This window comes from Miniopterus natalensis, chromosome 2 (assembly GCF_054644295.1).
Source record: "Miniopterus natalensis isolate mMinNat1 chromosome 2, mMinNat1.hap1, whole genome shotgun sequence".
Lineage (NCBI taxonomy): Eukaryota > Metazoa > Chordata > Mammalia > Chiroptera > Miniopteridae > Miniopterus > Miniopterus natalensis.
Window position 1 is genome coordinate 134,902,793 of NC_142082.1, and position 18,317 is coordinate 134,921,109.

At 40.0% G+C, this 18,317-nt stretch overlaps 1 pseudogene; it reads left to right on the forward strand.

Moving 5' to 3' along the window:
* The first annotated feature begins 14,289 nt into the window (after positions 1-14,289).
* On the forward strand, positions 14,290-14,905 carry LOC107546134 (small ribosomal subunit protein eS8 pseudogene; annotated as a pseudogene).
* Positions 14,906-18,317: the final 3,412 nt, after the last annotated feature.

Genomic DNA, 18,317 nt, shown 5'->3' on the forward strand with positions numbered 1-18,317 from the left:
ATTGGGATATACGTATTATATAACTTTCTCTGGCAAATTAAATTGCATAATACAGCTGACCATAATTTGAAATGGGAAAGTGAATGGCAAGATTATGGAGTTACTGGTAACTCTTTTTGGCCTATCTAGAGTGTGGCCTTTTCTGATTCTTCCTGATTCAGTTTGTTTTTGTGTGTTTTTTTAACTTTTTATAATTTTTATTTTTGTTTAAAGTATTACAAATGTCCCTTTTTCTCCCCAATGACCCATTCCCCCCCGTTCCTTCCCCCTCCCCAGTCACTCTCCCCACCATTGTCTGTGTCCTTGGGTTGTGTATATATGCACATAAATTCTTTGGTTACTCTCTCCCCCTCCATCCCCCCGCCCCCCTCCATCCCTCTGACATTTGGTCAGTCTCAACTATGCTTCCATGTCATTGAATCTATTCTGCTTGTCAATTTATTAAATTCTTTAGATTCCACGTATAAGCGAGATCACATGACCTCACTCATATATGGAATCTAATGAATAAAATAAACTGATGAACAAAATAGATCCAGAGACATAGAAGCATAGAACAGACTGAAGAATCTCAGAGGGAAGACAGTGGGCCGGGCGTGGGGGTGGGGGGGAATTAATCAAAGAACTTACATGCATAAATGCATAACCCCTGGACACAGACAATAGTGTGGTGAAAGCCTGGGGAGGGGGCAGATGCAGGATGGAGGGGATCAAAGGGGGAAAAGGGGGACATCTGTAACACTTTCAACAATAAAGATAAATTTTCAAAAAACTGTCACCTTAGTGTAAACTTATTTAATATCCTGCCTTTATGTGTTCTAATCATCTTAGGGGTCCTCAAGTTGCTAAAATGTCCATCTCACTGGACCTAAGGGCATGCACAGAAGTAGTGTTAAGGATGTCAAATAGGTAAAGATGCAAGCTGGACATATGTGTGTGTGTATATATATCTATCACATATATAAAAATCCCTTAGTTTATATAGACACATATATATTACATCCATATATACTAACTACTGTCTGCCTATTCCTCTACAAGAGTGGATCCATGTCTCTTTGTGCATCATTTTCTTTCCAGTTCCTACAGCATTGCCTCTCACATAAGAAGATTCAATAAATATGTGAATATATCCCTATAGCCCAGTAATGTGTGAAAGGCTGGTGTGCAGAACACTTTGTCATGAATTATACATTTCAACTCTGAAATTTCTAAGTAATTCCATGCAAGCAACAAGCGTAATTGAGAATTTAAAACTCTTGGAGCCCTGCAGCGAGTTTGTTTCACAATATTATCTTCACTTGAAAACAATTTTGGCTTTCTCTTCCCAAATGTTTCAACACCATGTGCTAGCTAGTGCATTAAAAAAAGAATGTTGCATTATTCAAAGACACACTGTGGGGCTGAAGACCAAATTTGCCCTTTCTATGTTGTTTTTCACTGACTTTAGCATGATTTATTGTAGCTCAACCTGATCCTTACCAATTCTGTGATCGAGTTTGCATAAATTTCATAGTGGGTTAAAATAAGGTTATGTTTCCAAAGAGTTTAATTGGTAACTAAAATAGAATTGGCTAAAGTCACTGTCTTCCACAGCCCAGGAATATTTGCTCCATCTGTGGGGAATAAGTCCTGAGAATGGATGAATTCCTTAGTGGCCGACTTTCTTTGAAAAGCTCTAACATTATGGTTCTTTCATTTGTGTCATTCAAAAAGGAAAGGACATAACTGTATGTTAACATGCTTTAATATCTACAGTCAGGGAGTTGAAAAGTATTCGGAGAAGCTTTCTGAAGTAGAAAGAGAATGCAGACTATAAATTCATGTCACTTTCAGCTTGCATTTTCAGCGTTACCATCATAAAGTCGAAAATTCAAGCTGAACCATAGTAAGTGGGGAACCATCTATATATATGATCTGTGTCTGGGCTGCTATAACAGAATATGGTAAACTGGCTGATTTTGACAACTAACCTTTATTTCTCACAGTTCTGGAGGCTGGAGGCTGAAATCAAGGTATCAACATGGTAAGGTTGTTGGCGAGGGCCCTCCTCCTGTCTCACAAATGTCTGCCTTCTCTCTGTATCTTCACATGGTAGAGAGCAGGGGACCATCTCACCAAGTCTCTTCGGATGAGGCCACTAATCCCATTCATGAGGGCTCCACCCTCATGACTTGATTACCTCCCCAAAGCCCCATCTCCAAATACCATCACAATGAGAAATGGGACCTTAACATATGAAGTTGTGGAGGACTCAAAACATTCAGTCCATAGATATCTGTGGGGCTCTGTGTGTGTGTGTGTGTGTGTGTGTGTGTGTGTGTGTGTGTGTGTGTAAGTCAGTTTATGTAATCCCATCAACAAGAAACTGTTATTATATGAGGAAACCAAGTGAAGAAGTTAAGTTCCTTGCTCAAGTTTACAAATTATTTCAACTGAAAAGTATTATCCCAAATAAGATTATTAGTAGTAGTATTATTCTTACTATTATGGGCTCTCAAACTCTGTTTCATTTGCATAATAGTAATTTGAAACCAGGTAGGCTAAGGCCAGAGTCCACGTGCTGGAGCACCAATCTTTACTTTGCCTTTGGCTAAGCTGAGGAGAGTGCTGTAATCAATTACAAAGCCTTCTCTCAGCATGGGAGGGAGGGTGTTGGTACTCACATCAAATATGGTTACATCTGTACTAGTCTTATAAAACTAAATTGTGCTCTTCTTATCTTTGATCTGTCTTTAGGCAACAAGAGCAACAGCCCCCATTTAAAGCATGAGGAGTAGAGAGAAAGTAGCTTAGTTGGGGTGAAAATGAAAAAAATATTCTTTCAAAATTTTGCTTGATATTTACTATATAGCAAACATTGGACTAGTTTTTTCCACAAATGTTGTATTCATACTGAACAAGTGTTATTAATATTTTAAATAAAAATAAACTGATGTTCAGAGAGTCTAAGTGACTTCCAAGTTCATACATCTAGTAAGTGATAAAGAAAACATAAAGGTCCTCATACACTAAAGTCATTGCTCTTTTCAATACACAGTGGCTGCCCATAGCAGTAAATTTATGTCTGAATACATAGGCATATTTAAAATTTTAATCAGGAGAATATATTTACCAGAAAAAATGTAAATTCAATATAATTAATAACCCTATAAAATCTTTTCTAAGAAGTGTAACATTATAATCCTTTAATACCTCTAAGCCTAAACCTAAAATAGAGAGCCCTTTAATTCATTTTCAGTCATTAAACACACGCTAATGGTGAGCCTGACAGGCAGCCTACAGGATTTCAGAGATCAATTCATTTCAAAGGTGTCAGACACTCCCTGTTGTCACAGTATTTATAGTCAATTAATTAAGTCATTCATTCAAACAGATTTTTGAACTCCTACTATGTGTCAGACACTGTGGATATCAATGTGATTTTAGTCCCTTGGATTATATTCTGGTAGAGAAGACAAATTCTAAAATTAAACTGTAATTACAATAAAATAATCTCACATGGAAAAAATTTAAAGCCTGTATGCAGATGTTGTGAAAGAATAATTGCCCTTTAAGAGAGTGATCAGTAGTGATTTTTGTGAAGAGACATTTATTTTAATCCTAGGTAGATTAAAAAAAACCAAAAAACTAATCATGGAAAGAGCCTTCCAGGAAGACAAAGCAGAGAACACTTATGGAGTGCCTACTATGTATGTGTCAGACTGTGAATACAAAATTTGGCCTTGCCTAAAGAGAGGTCTGGCCTTGTCCCAGATTCCTGGAAGGTAACCTCCAAACCCTTGGAATCTCCTGAATGAATGCCTTTCTTATTAATGATGGGCTTGTCAGACCACACCTGATCATTTATAGTAACTAGGTTACTCATGATGGGCCCCATGGACCATATCATATCAGCCTGCACTCTGAAATGAGGGGTCAGAGGTTGAGTTCAATCTTAAGGGACTTCAATCAACTCTTTATGCCTACATAATGAAGCCCCAATAAACACTCTGGACATTTAAGTGCGGGTGAACTTCCCTGGTGGGCAGTCCACCATGTGCGTTGTCACACATTGATGCCGAGAGGGTAACACATCCTATCAACAGTGGAAGCTTCACTTGGAATCCTCTCAAACTCTGCCTTGTGCACCTCTTCTTTTGGCTGCTTTTAATTTGTATCCTTTCCCTGAAATAAGCCGTAACTATGAGTATAATAGCTTTCAATGAGCTCTGTGAGTCTTTCTACCAAATCTGAGGGTGATTTGGGGAACCCTCCAAAATTATAGTTGGTTTCAGAAGTGAGGATGGTGTTGTGTAGACTCTTCCTTCTAATTTTGTAGTTTTAATCCAACTCCTTGTAGTTGGTATCAGAAGCGTTGGGCATACATGGAAGTCTTGGGGGTTGTGTCCTCCAACTTCTCAGTTTTGCAAACTCTGGGTAAAGACATTTATGGCAAAAAAGGAAGAAAATGGGGGAGGAGGGAATCTGGCTGTGGTTTACCAATATCTATCAATAGCAAAACGCTCACCAAGCAAAAGTGAAAGGGAAACAAGGGAGTCTCAAGAGTGTTTTTATAACACTCACTCTAACATAAAAAAATAGGATGGGGAGGAGACAGCGCATTTTTATACAGTTCGGAGTGATCGGTTATGACAACTGGTATAGCCGTTCCTCCCTGTCCTCAGGATTTGCTTCTTCAGGCTCCTCGATGAATTTTTTATTTGTCGGCTCTAACTTTTTTCCGAGCGGAATCTGGTCAAAAGGTTAGAGAGAAAGGGAAGGGGAAAACATAGAATGAGAAAATGAAAAGCCATCTTGACTCTGTGGCTTTTCATACAATCAGACCTTTTACACTGACAAGGGAGAGCAAGAATAAAGGGGAAAACTACAACCTGCCATCTATTAGTGTGTAATAAAAAGTCTCTGATCAAGTGACAACCTAAGGCATTACAACTCAGATGAGTGTTTATTTGTAATTTGCTTCAATATCATTTGAGTTAAGAGTGTGATATACTTGTACATGTTTGCTTGCATCTGTTCTCCTGCATGGTTGTTAACATGTGAATTATCCTAATCAGGATTCCACGTGCCAAATGACATTAAGTTAGCACTTGGAAACATTGTAATCACCTTTCTATATTCTATAAGCAACTATGGACAGATTTTAAATATTGATATTTAAATTTGTACCAGAAAGCTTGTAAATTAGCATAAGTAATTCTAGAAATAATTTTTAATGATTAAAAAAAGTAATGTTAAAGGTAAATGGCTAGAAATATTATACAGGTGAGCCTTAATCTTCCTGAACAGGGTATGACAATTTGATGAACCCAGAAGCCTAACCTCTCAGAGTCACTCTTTAAATCTATAAACATTTTCTAAATGAATAGTCTGCTGCCAGATGTCAGAAAATCCTGCAGTCAGTATTTATTGCATCATTGTTTTGTAGTGACAAAATATGACAACCTAAAAAGAAGAGAGAGCTGAGACATCATGTTTAACAACAGTTTGTGTAACTATAACTATATATACATATATAGTTATATATATATACACATTGCATGTATATGTGCATGTATGCATATAATATAATTCATACGTATATATGTATGTATGTATGTATTAGAGCAATAAGATATATATATATGGCAAGGTTCAGTCTGAGAAGATTTGCTTGTAAACTTCCAGGAAATAAAATTTGGGGGAAGAAACCAAAAGCTCCAGCCAACTACATGTGTAGGAGCTATTAATATTTATCAAAATAACCTAAACAGCCAACCTGAATTAACTTGTCTTTCAATAATATGGACGGAAAATTATTTTCATCATTCATTTCTAACTCATTTACCCTTACCCAGGAACTTCTACCAGTTTACAAGATATAAAATTAAAATTAAACACATGATGTTGACTTTACTCATTTACCCAAAAATAGCATTTACCAAATGGCCATCATGTCGATCCATGTCATTTATTAGTGAGGGCTTGTCTGAATTGTTTTTCTGATTTGATCATTTTAATACATATTTTGGTTATTTTGTTCATTCTGGCCTTTAGTGAATAAAATTATTTCCTAATTTAATTTTTAAACATCTGGAGTCAGATTTCTTTGTTGTGTGCTCGGGCTCCACTACTTAGCAAATGTGATAAAATCTCCCTCAGCTTCAGCCTCTCTGTCTGTGAAACGCTGAGCCTGAACTTGCCCGCCTCACAGGGCTGCAGGGAGGACTGAATGAAAGCCTCCATGCAAAGAGCGGCGCCAAGGCTGGCCCATCGCATGGGCTTGACGCGCGCTCGCTAGCTGGGGCCAGCTGGGTGTTGTCGGGGAATAAAGAATGTGAGATGAAAAGAAAGCTAAAATTAAAAAAATATTTTTTCAGCAGTTGATTAATCTTGGTCTAATGAAAACCACACCGACAAACCCCTTTCAGTAATTTCATTAACAAAAATGCTCTTTCTCCCAGATTTCCTACCTTTCCCTGCTTCTCTCCGAGAGGGTGGCTGAGTACATGGGGGGGGTCTCTGAGGAAGGGCTCTGGCCAAGCAAGGCTGGCCTGGGAGCCCGCACAGCGTCTTGGGGCCATTCAGGCTCTGCCGCCAAGCCTGACCCCCTCCTTTTCTTCTGAGATACACACTTGTGCATCAGACTTCATTCTTGGCATCTACACTGTTATTCTCATCTGTGTCTCCAAGGAACACAGACCAGAGAGAGCCGTCGGTATTTTTTGCTACGCCCACCCAAGCCCACTCCTCGCCCGTCTCCCTGGCCTCCTTCCTCTGCCTTTCACTTCCCTGTCCTGCCCCAAAGCTAAGCCCCTTCCCGTCTCTCCACACCGTGGGGCGCACTTGGCTCCTGCCGAACACGCTCCTGCTGCGCCCTCTGCCCCCTTGCCCCCCTACGGCTGCGCTCCAAGCCGCCCCCGGCCCTCAGGCTCGCCCGCCGCAGGCGCCCCTCACCGCGCTGCACGCTGCCACTCCTGTAGCTCACAGCCTTCCCCACACAGCAGCCTGGATGATCTTTTAAAACTTCAGTCGGGTCACTCACATGCCTGAAACCCGTCCGTGGCTCCCCGTCACATTTAGGTTATACTCACATCAGTGAACGTAGCTTTTAAAATAGAATTTGGTTTGGCCCCTGACTACTTTCCCAACCCGGGTAGCATCGCTCCTCTGTGCTACAAACCCACTGACCTTCTCCTGGTCTCTTGACTACATTAAGGTGATTTACGCCCTAAACTTCTGAATTTGCTATCACTTTAACCTGTTATAAAATCCCCCTCAGCTTCAGTCACTCACGTATCAGTCTCGACATTCACGTATCTTTTTCTTATCATGAAGATGCCCAATGATTCAGCTTAAATGCCACCTCCTCAAAGAAGTCTTCTCTCAGTATCAAATATCTATTTAAAGGATTCATCTGGATACTCTATCAACTCACATTCTGAGTTCTCTTGTCATTCATTCATTCAACCCATCTAAGCTACTTGAGAAAAGGGAATACAACAGTGTCTGAAATAGTAAACTGTCAGCATATATTTGTTAATTGAATGAATTAAATAAAGGATTGAAATCATTAAAAAAATAAGTTGACCGAGTCAGTGCTGTCAACCCCTGGAGTAATGTGCTCCCAGAATGAGGCTCGATTTGATTCTATTCTCACTAGTTTTGTTTTATGGGTTTTTTTTCTTTGTTTGTTAGTTTGCTTTTCCCAATATATTGGGAGGCACACAATGTATTGTTAACATAAATGTGAACATTTAGGTTAAAACAGCTAAATTTATTAGCCTACATCTTCCATTAAAACGTTTGATATTTATCTTTCTCCTAATGTTTTAGCATCTACTGATGATCATATACCAACTCCATTATTTCATTAACTAAAAGTCTTATTTATTATATACCAAAGATCAGTCTGCAATGACTCACTTCCAGGAAAATTTCAGGTAGGTGTGTAAGGACTGTGTGGGCAGGCAAGAACAGCAGTGTTTAATTCACAACCAACCCCCCAGCCCCGACCTAATGAAATGTTGTTTTTGTTAATATAACGGAGTTCGAGTTACTTCTTAAATGGCTTCACACAATTGATTCTTCCCATGAGAGAGCGACATTCCTTGCTGCATGTTGCTTTTATGCATCTATAATGCAGTTTGTGTTCTGAAACACTTTCTCTTCTGCCTTTCATCATCTAGCTCTTCTTTTGCAATTCTCCTTCCTACGGGGAAAACAGGCAACCGCATAAAGCAGCAAACCAGAGCATAGCCCGTGCTTAATTTGAGGGACAAAAATTCAAGTGCAAGCAAGCTTACAGAATAATTTCAACTAGCGATAATCGACCAAGGAAAGAAAATGCGCTGATGCAACGAAGACTGAGTGGGGGGTAAACAGGGCAGTCACAGAGCTGACTCTGAAGGAGCGAGAACTGAGCTGAGACCTGAACTGAGAAGGAGCTGACCACGCAAAGAGCACCAGAAAAGCATCTCGGGCAAAAAGAAGAGCCATTGCGAAGACCTGAAGAAGGCATTAGTTTGGCTTCTTTGAAAACCTGAGAAAATATTAGTGTGGCCACAGCATCTTAGTGAGGACTCGAATTGTGTAGATAAAATCACATGAGTAGGTAAGGCCCACATCATATAGGTCTTTCAGTGGAGGCCATGATAAGAAATTTGATTTTATTTGAACCCTCATGAAAAGTAATTGTCGGGTTCCAGGATGGTGGTCACATGACCTAATTTAGGCTGTTGAAAAACTCAGAATGGTGACGTGTGAAGAAAGGAGCAGGGAGAGTTGAAGGGTGAGAGTGGAAGGAGGTGACAGTCGCAGTGCTCCGGGGAAGAGACGGTGGCCTAGTTTAGGTGGGAGCAGTGAATATAGAAGAAACTAAGACGTTAAACAGGTATTTTGGAAATACAACTGACAGGGGTTTCTGAGAGACGGAATGAGGCCGACTCTGAGGAAAAGCGAAGAATCAGGTTAAAACTCTGCATAACCAAACGATGGAGGCCCGTGATTAACCACGATGGGGAGACCTGGAGAACCAAGAGTACAGGAGCAATGTTGGAACTGACATGGCCCCAACCCGGGACCCCGCCAACCTTTAGAATTCAGTTAAGAGGAAGAGAAACAACACAGCACCGGGGAAGGACCTGCAGCGAGACGGAAAGATGGGAAAACGCAGTGTCAATGGGGCCAAGAGAGGAAGCGAGATTGGCTGCGGTAACCTGGAAGTCCTCTGACTCTGACCGGGGCCATTTCACTGGAGAACGGCACACATGGAAAAGCGACGTGACTTAAAGGGAATGGGTGATTTGAAAAGTGAAATGGGATTATAAGTAACGGGGGCAATACTGATGTGCAAAGGAGCCGAGCACTGACCGTGAAAGGGGGAGAAGTGGTGAAAGGAGGCATCTTGCTTCTATGGGAGCTGATCGTGCATTTTGTTTGCTGAAAGGAGTAGTCTGTGTGGTAGAAATGGGTGTTATCATGGAAAGGAGGAGTGAAAACAGCTTCATGAAATTGTTAAGAAACAGAACCAATAAGATTTGCACATGAGGAGAGAGAGAGATTGCTTGATTATGAGGAGTTGGCAACCATGGAGGCTGAGAAGTCCCATCTGAAAGCCCGAGAGCCGGGAAAGCTGGGGGCGTAATTCCAGCCTGGGCCTGAAGGCCTGAGGACCAGGCGGGGCAATGGTGAGGGCATTTTCAAGGGAGCGGTGTGATGAGGGAGGCCGTGGGGGTGAGGAAGGCATGAGCAGTGAGAGTGTGAGGTGGTGAGGGAATCGAAGGCCTCCGCGAGGGTGATGAGTTTGGAGCTCTGCTTAGAATATGTGAGATGGACGAATAGGAGTCAGTAGTTTAAGAATGTGCACTTGAACTTGAAATTTTAAAAGAGAAACAGCACAAACAAAATAAGAACTTCAGAAGTCCCACACACTGCAAAAGTTCGGGGGAGCCCCTTATAAGACACAAAATAAAAATAAGTTCTAATCTTTTAAATAAGTGGAAAGAATTTTTTAAATCATTATTCTTCTTAAGATGGTTATTTTAATACTGCTTATCTAATCATGTTATCTAATTCTTCTGAAAATAACCATTGCCATGTTTGTGGTTATATGCTGCAAGTTCCCTAAGCAAGGGCTCAGCCTGCCTTTCAAGTACTTGAACTCTGGACTGCATATCCCTTTGATGATTAGATGGTAAGGCTCATGTGGGAAATGAGAAATTAATTGATGTATTCATTAGAGACTAATTAATTCATTAGAGATTAATTAGAGATTAATTAATCTATAATTAATTCTATTGTGTTATCATCTGCAAATTGGGAATAATAGTACCTGACTGGAGGAGTTGTTTGACAATTGCAGGAATGCGTGTGTGTGTGTGTGTGTGTGTGTGTGTGTGTGTGTGTACATTCTTGCATTTGACTGTGGGTTGTACTAAAGGTGCTCAATAACTTTTACCTCTTTTCACTCTCTAGTCCTGTTTATAACATAAACTCTATCAATGTTTTCGAAAGTAGTATTTGTTATAACATTGGTCTAAAAGGCTACCTTTAATGTCATGACAGAAAACAGATTTATGTTTATATAAATGTAAAGAATCTCAGGTTAAACAACTCTACATATATGGTTTCAATTTTAAGATATTATTATTTTTTCCCCCACAGGACCTCCTGGGGACTTTATTTTGCTTGTGTGTATTATGACTCTGATGGGGGTAGAGGAGGTTGGTTATATTTTTTCTGAATTTTCCAAAATTCTTTGACGATGAAAACTATTTCAAAGACACTGAATTTCTAAGGATAACTTTAACTTTGGGAAATGAGGAGATAAATTATCTCTCAGGATTTCCTTTCCTCCAGGCTATGTTAATATCATTTACTTAATAAATGGATTAAGTGTAGGTGTTGAAGGGAAAATGTCGTATGGATATAATCAATAAGAAGGAAGAAGCTACTCTTCTATGGTTCTTGCCCTCAAGGAACTTGAAATCTAGTTACTTTTGACAGTTCAAAGTTATACCTCCTCCCCCCAAATCCTTCTAGAGATACTTTTTATCCATTCCGGAGTTGTGACAGTAGCACTCTGTGAATAACACACAGCCAGTAATTAATTATTTTAATGAAATGACAGGGGCCTAGAGTACAACTCAAAATTGTTAAATACCAATATTCCCAGACAGATCACATCTGCTGCAAAAATCCTCATCAACAGCTTCCAAGTAAAGGAAGTGACTTTATTAGACCTCTTAAAGGCTAGACAGAGAGATTAAAAAAATATATTAAGAAAAGCACCGCATTGCTTTACACGCTGGCCTACAGCCAGACAAGGGTGGCTTCAAGCACCAAGCCCAACTTGAAATCGGAATCTCCAGTGTCACCTAACTTTCTCAATGGGCAGAACTGAGATAATAAACTCTACACGGGCCCCAGTTACTCCCACACTTTGATTAGTCCTGTCTGTGCACCCAGCTCAGCATTCAAAAGATACAACACGACTAACAAGTTCTTATATAGCCTAGGCCATTGTCAAAGGACATAAATGCCTTCCTCCAAGAGAAAAATCATACACAGCGTATTCTCTGAAGAAAACGAATCAGTGTGAAACATCCCTAAGTGCCAGAAAAACGAGAAGATAAGGCTAGATTATGAGCTAATAAAACCAGCCTGAAGCGTGCCCTCTAGTTATAAAATGATGCTCTGGAGGGCTGATGAGCCATGGCAAGATTCTGGGTGGTGAGGACCTGCTAGGACCGAAAGTGCAACAGGCCCCGCGCGAGGTATTCCTGTGGGGCTGAGGCATCTGTGGGCGGTTCCCTCACCCACCCCCGGCACTCGCAGTGTGGGCCTGGGCCAGCAGCCTCGGCACCACCTGCAGATGGGCTAGAAGGGCAAAGGCTTGGTCTCCCACTGAGGACCAATTGAATCAAAAACTCTGTGGGTGGAGCCTGACCATCTGTATTTTAAAAAGCCCTCTAGGTGATTCTCAGGCACTCTCAAAATGGGAACTATTGATCTATCCAAATCATTGCAACAATTTGCATGCTAATATAGTCTCTTCTCAGAAAACCCTCCCGTAAAGAAAACGCTGTACCTTTCGTATGCCTTGTCTGCATAGGGCAGTAGCCCAATCCTCTGGGGCCCGTGAAAGAGCATTACTGAGAGGAAGCCAGAAAAGAGGCACTGGCCTCGGTTGTCATGCTAACTTACGTATGCAGACAGGGATGTGACCAGCAGGGTCACTGATGGGCAGATCTGGCCACGACTGCACACAGCTGCAGGGTCAGAGCATCATCTTTGTTGGCAAAGAGGTGCACAGATAATTCCTTAATTAAAAAGCCTGCTGTGTACCTACACAAAATGCACCACCAGTATTTAACTTATTACTTATGAAATGTCCTGTTGACTACAAAATGTTAAAAATAAATCAAATTCTGAGCCATTTTTCAATAAAAAGCAGTAGTAGAACAGCCTGGGAGGCTTGCTACTAATAGAAGGGGTATTTCATGAGAAGCTGCTGAGGAAGACACGTGTTTTCAAAATCCAGGTACATGAGATAGCACTTGTTTCACTGCCATTCAAAATCCATTAGGAATATGCTGAGTAGCAGCCAAAGAGAGAAACCTGTGACCAAACGACCAACTCGAGCAAAACATATTTACGTTTAGACTCTGAAATGTTTGTCCCAGCCCCAAACACCCCCTCCAATCAGCTTTGGCTGTGGCTCCCTGCGCTGCCATCAGATGGCTCTGCCCCTGCTGCCCAGTGTGGTCCAGGGGGGGCCACAGCCAAGCGGGTCGTGTCCACTCAACCGCTGGCCGCTTATCTGACCAGCACAGCGTGTGGGGCAAAGTTCCTCTCCCTGAGATAAGCAGCCCCTTCCATTCTGGGCAGGAATTGGCTCTGGAAAGGCAGTGTGTGCAGAGCAGATTACAAGGAAAACAGAACCAGAGCCAGAGTGGGCCCTGGTAGACAAAAAGGGAAAGATGGAAGGAGCAAAGGAAATGGTGAGGAAGAGTAATCAGGGGGTAAAGCAGAGGGGCAATCAGATACACAAAACTGTTATTATCACTCAAGCTTTGAAAGATTACACAGTATTTAAAAATCTGTAAACCAACTATCTCTCCTGCAAACAAACAACAACAACAGAACGAAAAGTCGATACTCTCTAGCTATATAACAGTTCCACGGGCACAGGAAACAGTTGCCCTATCCAGTTCAGCGCAAAGTAGCTCCTTGCATTGTTTCCTATCAGTCTTGTGAAATTTCTTATAATAAAAGGATAACAAATCAGACCTGTTTTTAAGGACAGTTTAGCAGCATTGCCCACTTTGGGCAGTTAATTTTTAACCCGTCTAGTATAAGAACAATGCAGTTATAGCTCAGACCTGATTTTATTCTGTAAAATAGCTGCAGTTAAGTGAGGTTATCCTCCAACATCTATTTTTTCAGTGAAGAGTAAGGCAGTGATTTGCAAGAATTGTCAAAACATGCAGTTCCCCACTATTGACTCAGGGGCGCTGACCTCTTTTCCCTTAGAATGTCAAATTTTTAAAAATGACAAGAGCCAACGTGACAATAGCCATCCTGTGAGAATACATCAAAATTATGCCTATTTTTTTGTCAGGCCAGCAAAAAATATATTTTTGGCGTGTGGAAGAATTTGAGTAATTAGTTTATGTGTGCCGTGTGATGAGCAAGATTGAACATCGCTGGAATAAGGTGACCCTTGGCAAGTCACACTTGTAGCCCCAGAGGGCCTTTCTCGTTCAACTTCGTGATGCATTAAATGGAGCCGGCTCATCACTTTCATTGACTGCAGAGACAGTGCTGCTCTCAGATGAGTTCCCCAGGGTCGAGCTGTGAAAGAAAAAAAATCACATTTCTCTTCAAGGGATTATTTCCTAATTTCCACTTATTTTTTAAGAGAGGTCACTGAACACACTTTTATATGATTTCAAAGAGTATAATAATAGAAAATATTTTAAATTTCTAAAAGAAGAATCGGCCTGATTATACCCTTTATTTGTTTTACTTTACTCTAAGTAATAGGATTTGGCAGGGATTTTATCACAACCTCATTTTTCGCCATAAACAGTTAAATTACATGTGGCCAAAACTCACACTTGAGATTAATTCTAATTAAGAAGTAAAGACTTTTAAAAGCTTTTTACTTAGTTAATATGTATTAACTGCATCGTCTCTGTTATTCACAAATGTTCTCTGTATGAAAAGGTATCACTCTCATGCCTTAAGCTAATGGTAACATTACAGAAGAAGCCAACAGCTCTTTCCAGCTGGCACCGAACCATGGGCATCTCTCAGAACAACTGGCACAAGCACAGCAAGAGCAGGGGCAAGAGAAAGTCCTACCAGAAAAAGCAAAAACATGAGCTGTAATGCCCTAATGCCAACCCGGCACATACACACAGTCTGCATGTGTGGAGGCAACAAGAAGTACCGTGCCTTGAGGCTGGACACGGGCAACTGCTCCTGGGGCTTGGAGTGTTGTATGTGCAAAACAAGGATTACTGATGTTGTCTACAATGCATCCAACCATGAACTGGTCTGTACTAAGACCCTAGTAGAGAACTACATCATGTTCATAGCACACAGTACCCAATCTGCACTGCCCTTGGGCTACAAGAAGGGGGCCAAGCTGACTCCTGAGGAGGACAAGACTTTATACAAAAAAAATCAAAGAAAATTCCGAAGAAATACGATGAAAGGAAAAAGAATGCCAAAATCAGCTGTCTCCTAAGGAGCAGTTCCAGCAGGCAAGCTTCTTGTAGGCATTGCTTCCATGTGTGCAATGCCAGGTCAATGTGGCAGCACAGATGGCTATGCGTTAGAAGGCAAGGAGCTAAAGTTCTAGCTGAGGAAAACTAAGGCCCAGAAAGGCAAATCAATCCCCCTCTCGCCTTAAAATTTAAAAAGCCAAACAATCTTAAATAAATATAAATGCATAGTGTTTTTGAACATAATATTAAATCAGAACCACCAGGTAGGGAGACACATATGCAAATAGTGACTTTTACCTTTTATCTCACTCATTTTATTTTTTCAAGTTATTGAATCATATTTATTGTCTTAAAAAAACACCTGCACAAATTAATTTGCATGAAACAAGTATAAAAATATTTTAGGCAATTTTTCTAAATAATATGTACCAAGCATTTTCAAGAAAAAAAATTAGTAAGTATATTATTAGTATGAGGAACATTGTGGTCTTTCCAAACCAAGAAATCAAGAGTTTCAAGAGGAAACATTCAGTTTTATATTGAAGAGTCTGACTCCATTTTTGATGTTCAACTACTGACACTTTTAAGCCTCACTACAGCCTCTTCGTGCTCTGTCAATCTGGGCCAAGCAAGCTGGTATGAAAGCTTGAGTGCTCCTTCCCTGCACTAGTTGTGAGTTCCCACCACAAGCTAACACCCCAACCCCTCTCGGTATCCACCATAACGCAGGCCAGTCACCATTCCCTAGCCTCTCTAGCCACTTTGGGAACAAATTGAGAATTCTACCCTGCTCTCCCCAGAAAGCCTCTTTATGTAATAAACATTCTCATGACATTTTATTGTATGGAGCCACCAGACTGGATATCCAAATGAAACCTTGAGTGGGGCCCCATTCTTCTCTGGTGAACATCTCACCCATTTTAGCATGCGGATGCACACACACAAGTTTAAGTATTTGAATGCTTATGTGATACAAATGATCATTGTGCTCTATAAATTCAAAACAGTTACGTAATTTTCTATTGATTACAATGTATATATCAACCTTCAGCACAAAATAATTTGTCATATTTTATAAATGCTCTACAGAGAAAGAAATCCATCATCATCTTTGAGTTGCAATTTGAAAATTGAGTAGCCAGTTTTTGGTCAGTAAATTTTTTTTGGAATATATTTTTATTGATTTCAGAGAGAGGAAGGGAGAGAGAGAGAGAGAGAGAGAAGCATCAGTGATGAGAGAGTCATTGACCGGCTGCCTCCTGCACGCCCCCCACTGGAGTTCAAGTCCAAAACCCGGGCATGTGCCCTGACCAGAAATGAACTGTGATCTCCTGGATCCTAGGTTGATGCTCAACCTCTGAGCCATGCCGGCCAGATGGTCAGTACATTTTTTGATACCACCAGCCACCCAAAACACACACACACACAAACACCAAAACAAAAAACAAACAAACAAAAAACTTTTAAACTTCATATAGCTCTTACCAACTTACAAAGTGTTTTCAATTCAACAGACTTGGAATGCCTACTATGGATCAATGATTTATTAAGATAAAATAGGCATCTCGATTGATACCATTGAGTGAATCATAAATGATTTTAAGCATTAATATAAATGTTCTGTTTCAATATCTTTTGGACCATAACCAATTCATTCATTTGTATTGATGCACCGGTCATACAAATTGCCTGACAGTGTACTAAGTACACGCTATCTTATACTTTCAAACCCTTTGGTGGCTTCTTATTATTTAGCAAAGTATCACTTTCTCTAAGATGTCTAGGCCTAAAATTTAATTTAAATGTACTGGATATATGCTTTGAATAAATTCATGATTATGCTTGGTTGAAATCTTTATTTATTGACTGCCTCTCCTGTTGGATTCCTTGAGAAGACTTTCTAAGTTGTCATCCTGTGCCTTCCCAAGAACAAAGCTAGAGGCATCCCACTTTCTGATTTCAAACTCTACTGCAAAATGATAGTAATCAGAACTGCATGTACTAGCATAAAAAAAGACTCATAGACCAATGGAACAAAACAGAGAGCCCAGAAATAAATATGGTCAAATAATCTTCAACAAAAACTTTCCATAAAAAAAAAAAAATGTCCATAAACTGCTGCTAATGCAGCTTCCTCCTCTGCCATATTATTGGCAAATAGCATTTTTAATAAGAATAAATCTATCTGAATCTTCTTTGTCCTCTAGTCATCTTGCTCCAAAGATTTATTTTACTTAGTACCATATTTTTACCAGATGCCAAAATTAGTGTATTACTATATGCTTTCTCAAAGTAAGCAAGAAAATAACCATGCACAATATTGGGAAGTCTGGCCTTGCTCTTCAAGTGACATAAGCAAAGTTAAAGAAAAATATGAGAAATATTAAAATTTTAAAGAGAGTAAAGGTGAATAAACTCGTTTTAGTCGTATACGGCAACGTAGATTAACTAAAATCATCCTCAAATTGAGTTTTTTTAAATGAAGATATTACAGTTAGAAGGAGCTTAATATTTTGTTGAATTTATGCCAATTCTCTATTGCCATTTTCAGGTTTATATTTATATGTAAATATATATATATGAATTTGTACTTAGATTCAAACTATGTGATTGTTTAGTTTAGGGGGTTTCAGTCTATCAACGAGATGAAATTCAAGCTCTGTAACTGGCCATATATGTGATGGTATCTGGCTTCTACCAATCACTCTATAATGGTATTTTGCAACCATTCCCAGCCTCCTATGACATAATCCAATAACATCAAACGCTTTGTAATTCTCTCTTGCTTTTACTCATGCCTAAAATCTCTGTCTTCCTCTAAATTACCTGATTCACCTTAAGTCTCAGTTTTGTCATCAGCTGCTACAGAAAGCCTTACTTGACCTTCCCTGGCTGAGCTGTACATCTCACCCTTAGTATTTCAATAGCAATGGACCAAATTTCCATGACTACGTTGCCCACATTATTTGTAAGTATATACCTGTATTTTCCCTCTTCCCTGCAAGACTCTAAATGCCTTAAAAAATAATGTCTCCTTTGCTTTTGCTTGCCAAATCAAAGGTCTTTGCAAAATTAGATGCTTAGTCAACTTCTGTGAAATAATCAATTTATTGAAAATGAACAGGCTGAAACATTCTGAACATTGAAAATGAACTCTCTTCTGCTGTGCTTTAAAAATCTGGGGACAGTTCAATACCATCAAGAAAGTGAAAAATAGCCTGGCTGGCATGGCTCAGCAGTTGAGCATCAAACTATGAACCAGGAGATCAGGGTTTGATTCCCAGTCAGGGCACAAGCTGGGGTTGGGGGTTCGATCCCCAGTAGGGGGCCTGAAGGAGGCAGCAATCAATGACTCATCACTGATGCTTCTATCTCTCTCTCTCCCTCTCCCTTCCTCTTTCTGAAATCAATAAAGACTTTTTTTTAAGTGAAAAATATCCACAAAATTGGGTATTTTCAAATCACGTTAGTTGTATCCAGAGACTTGTATCCAGCATATATAAAAAATTTTGCAAAAGATAAGCAACCCAATTAAAAATGGGCAAAAGATCTGGATAGACATTTCTTTAAAAAAGATATACAAATGGCTAATAAGCA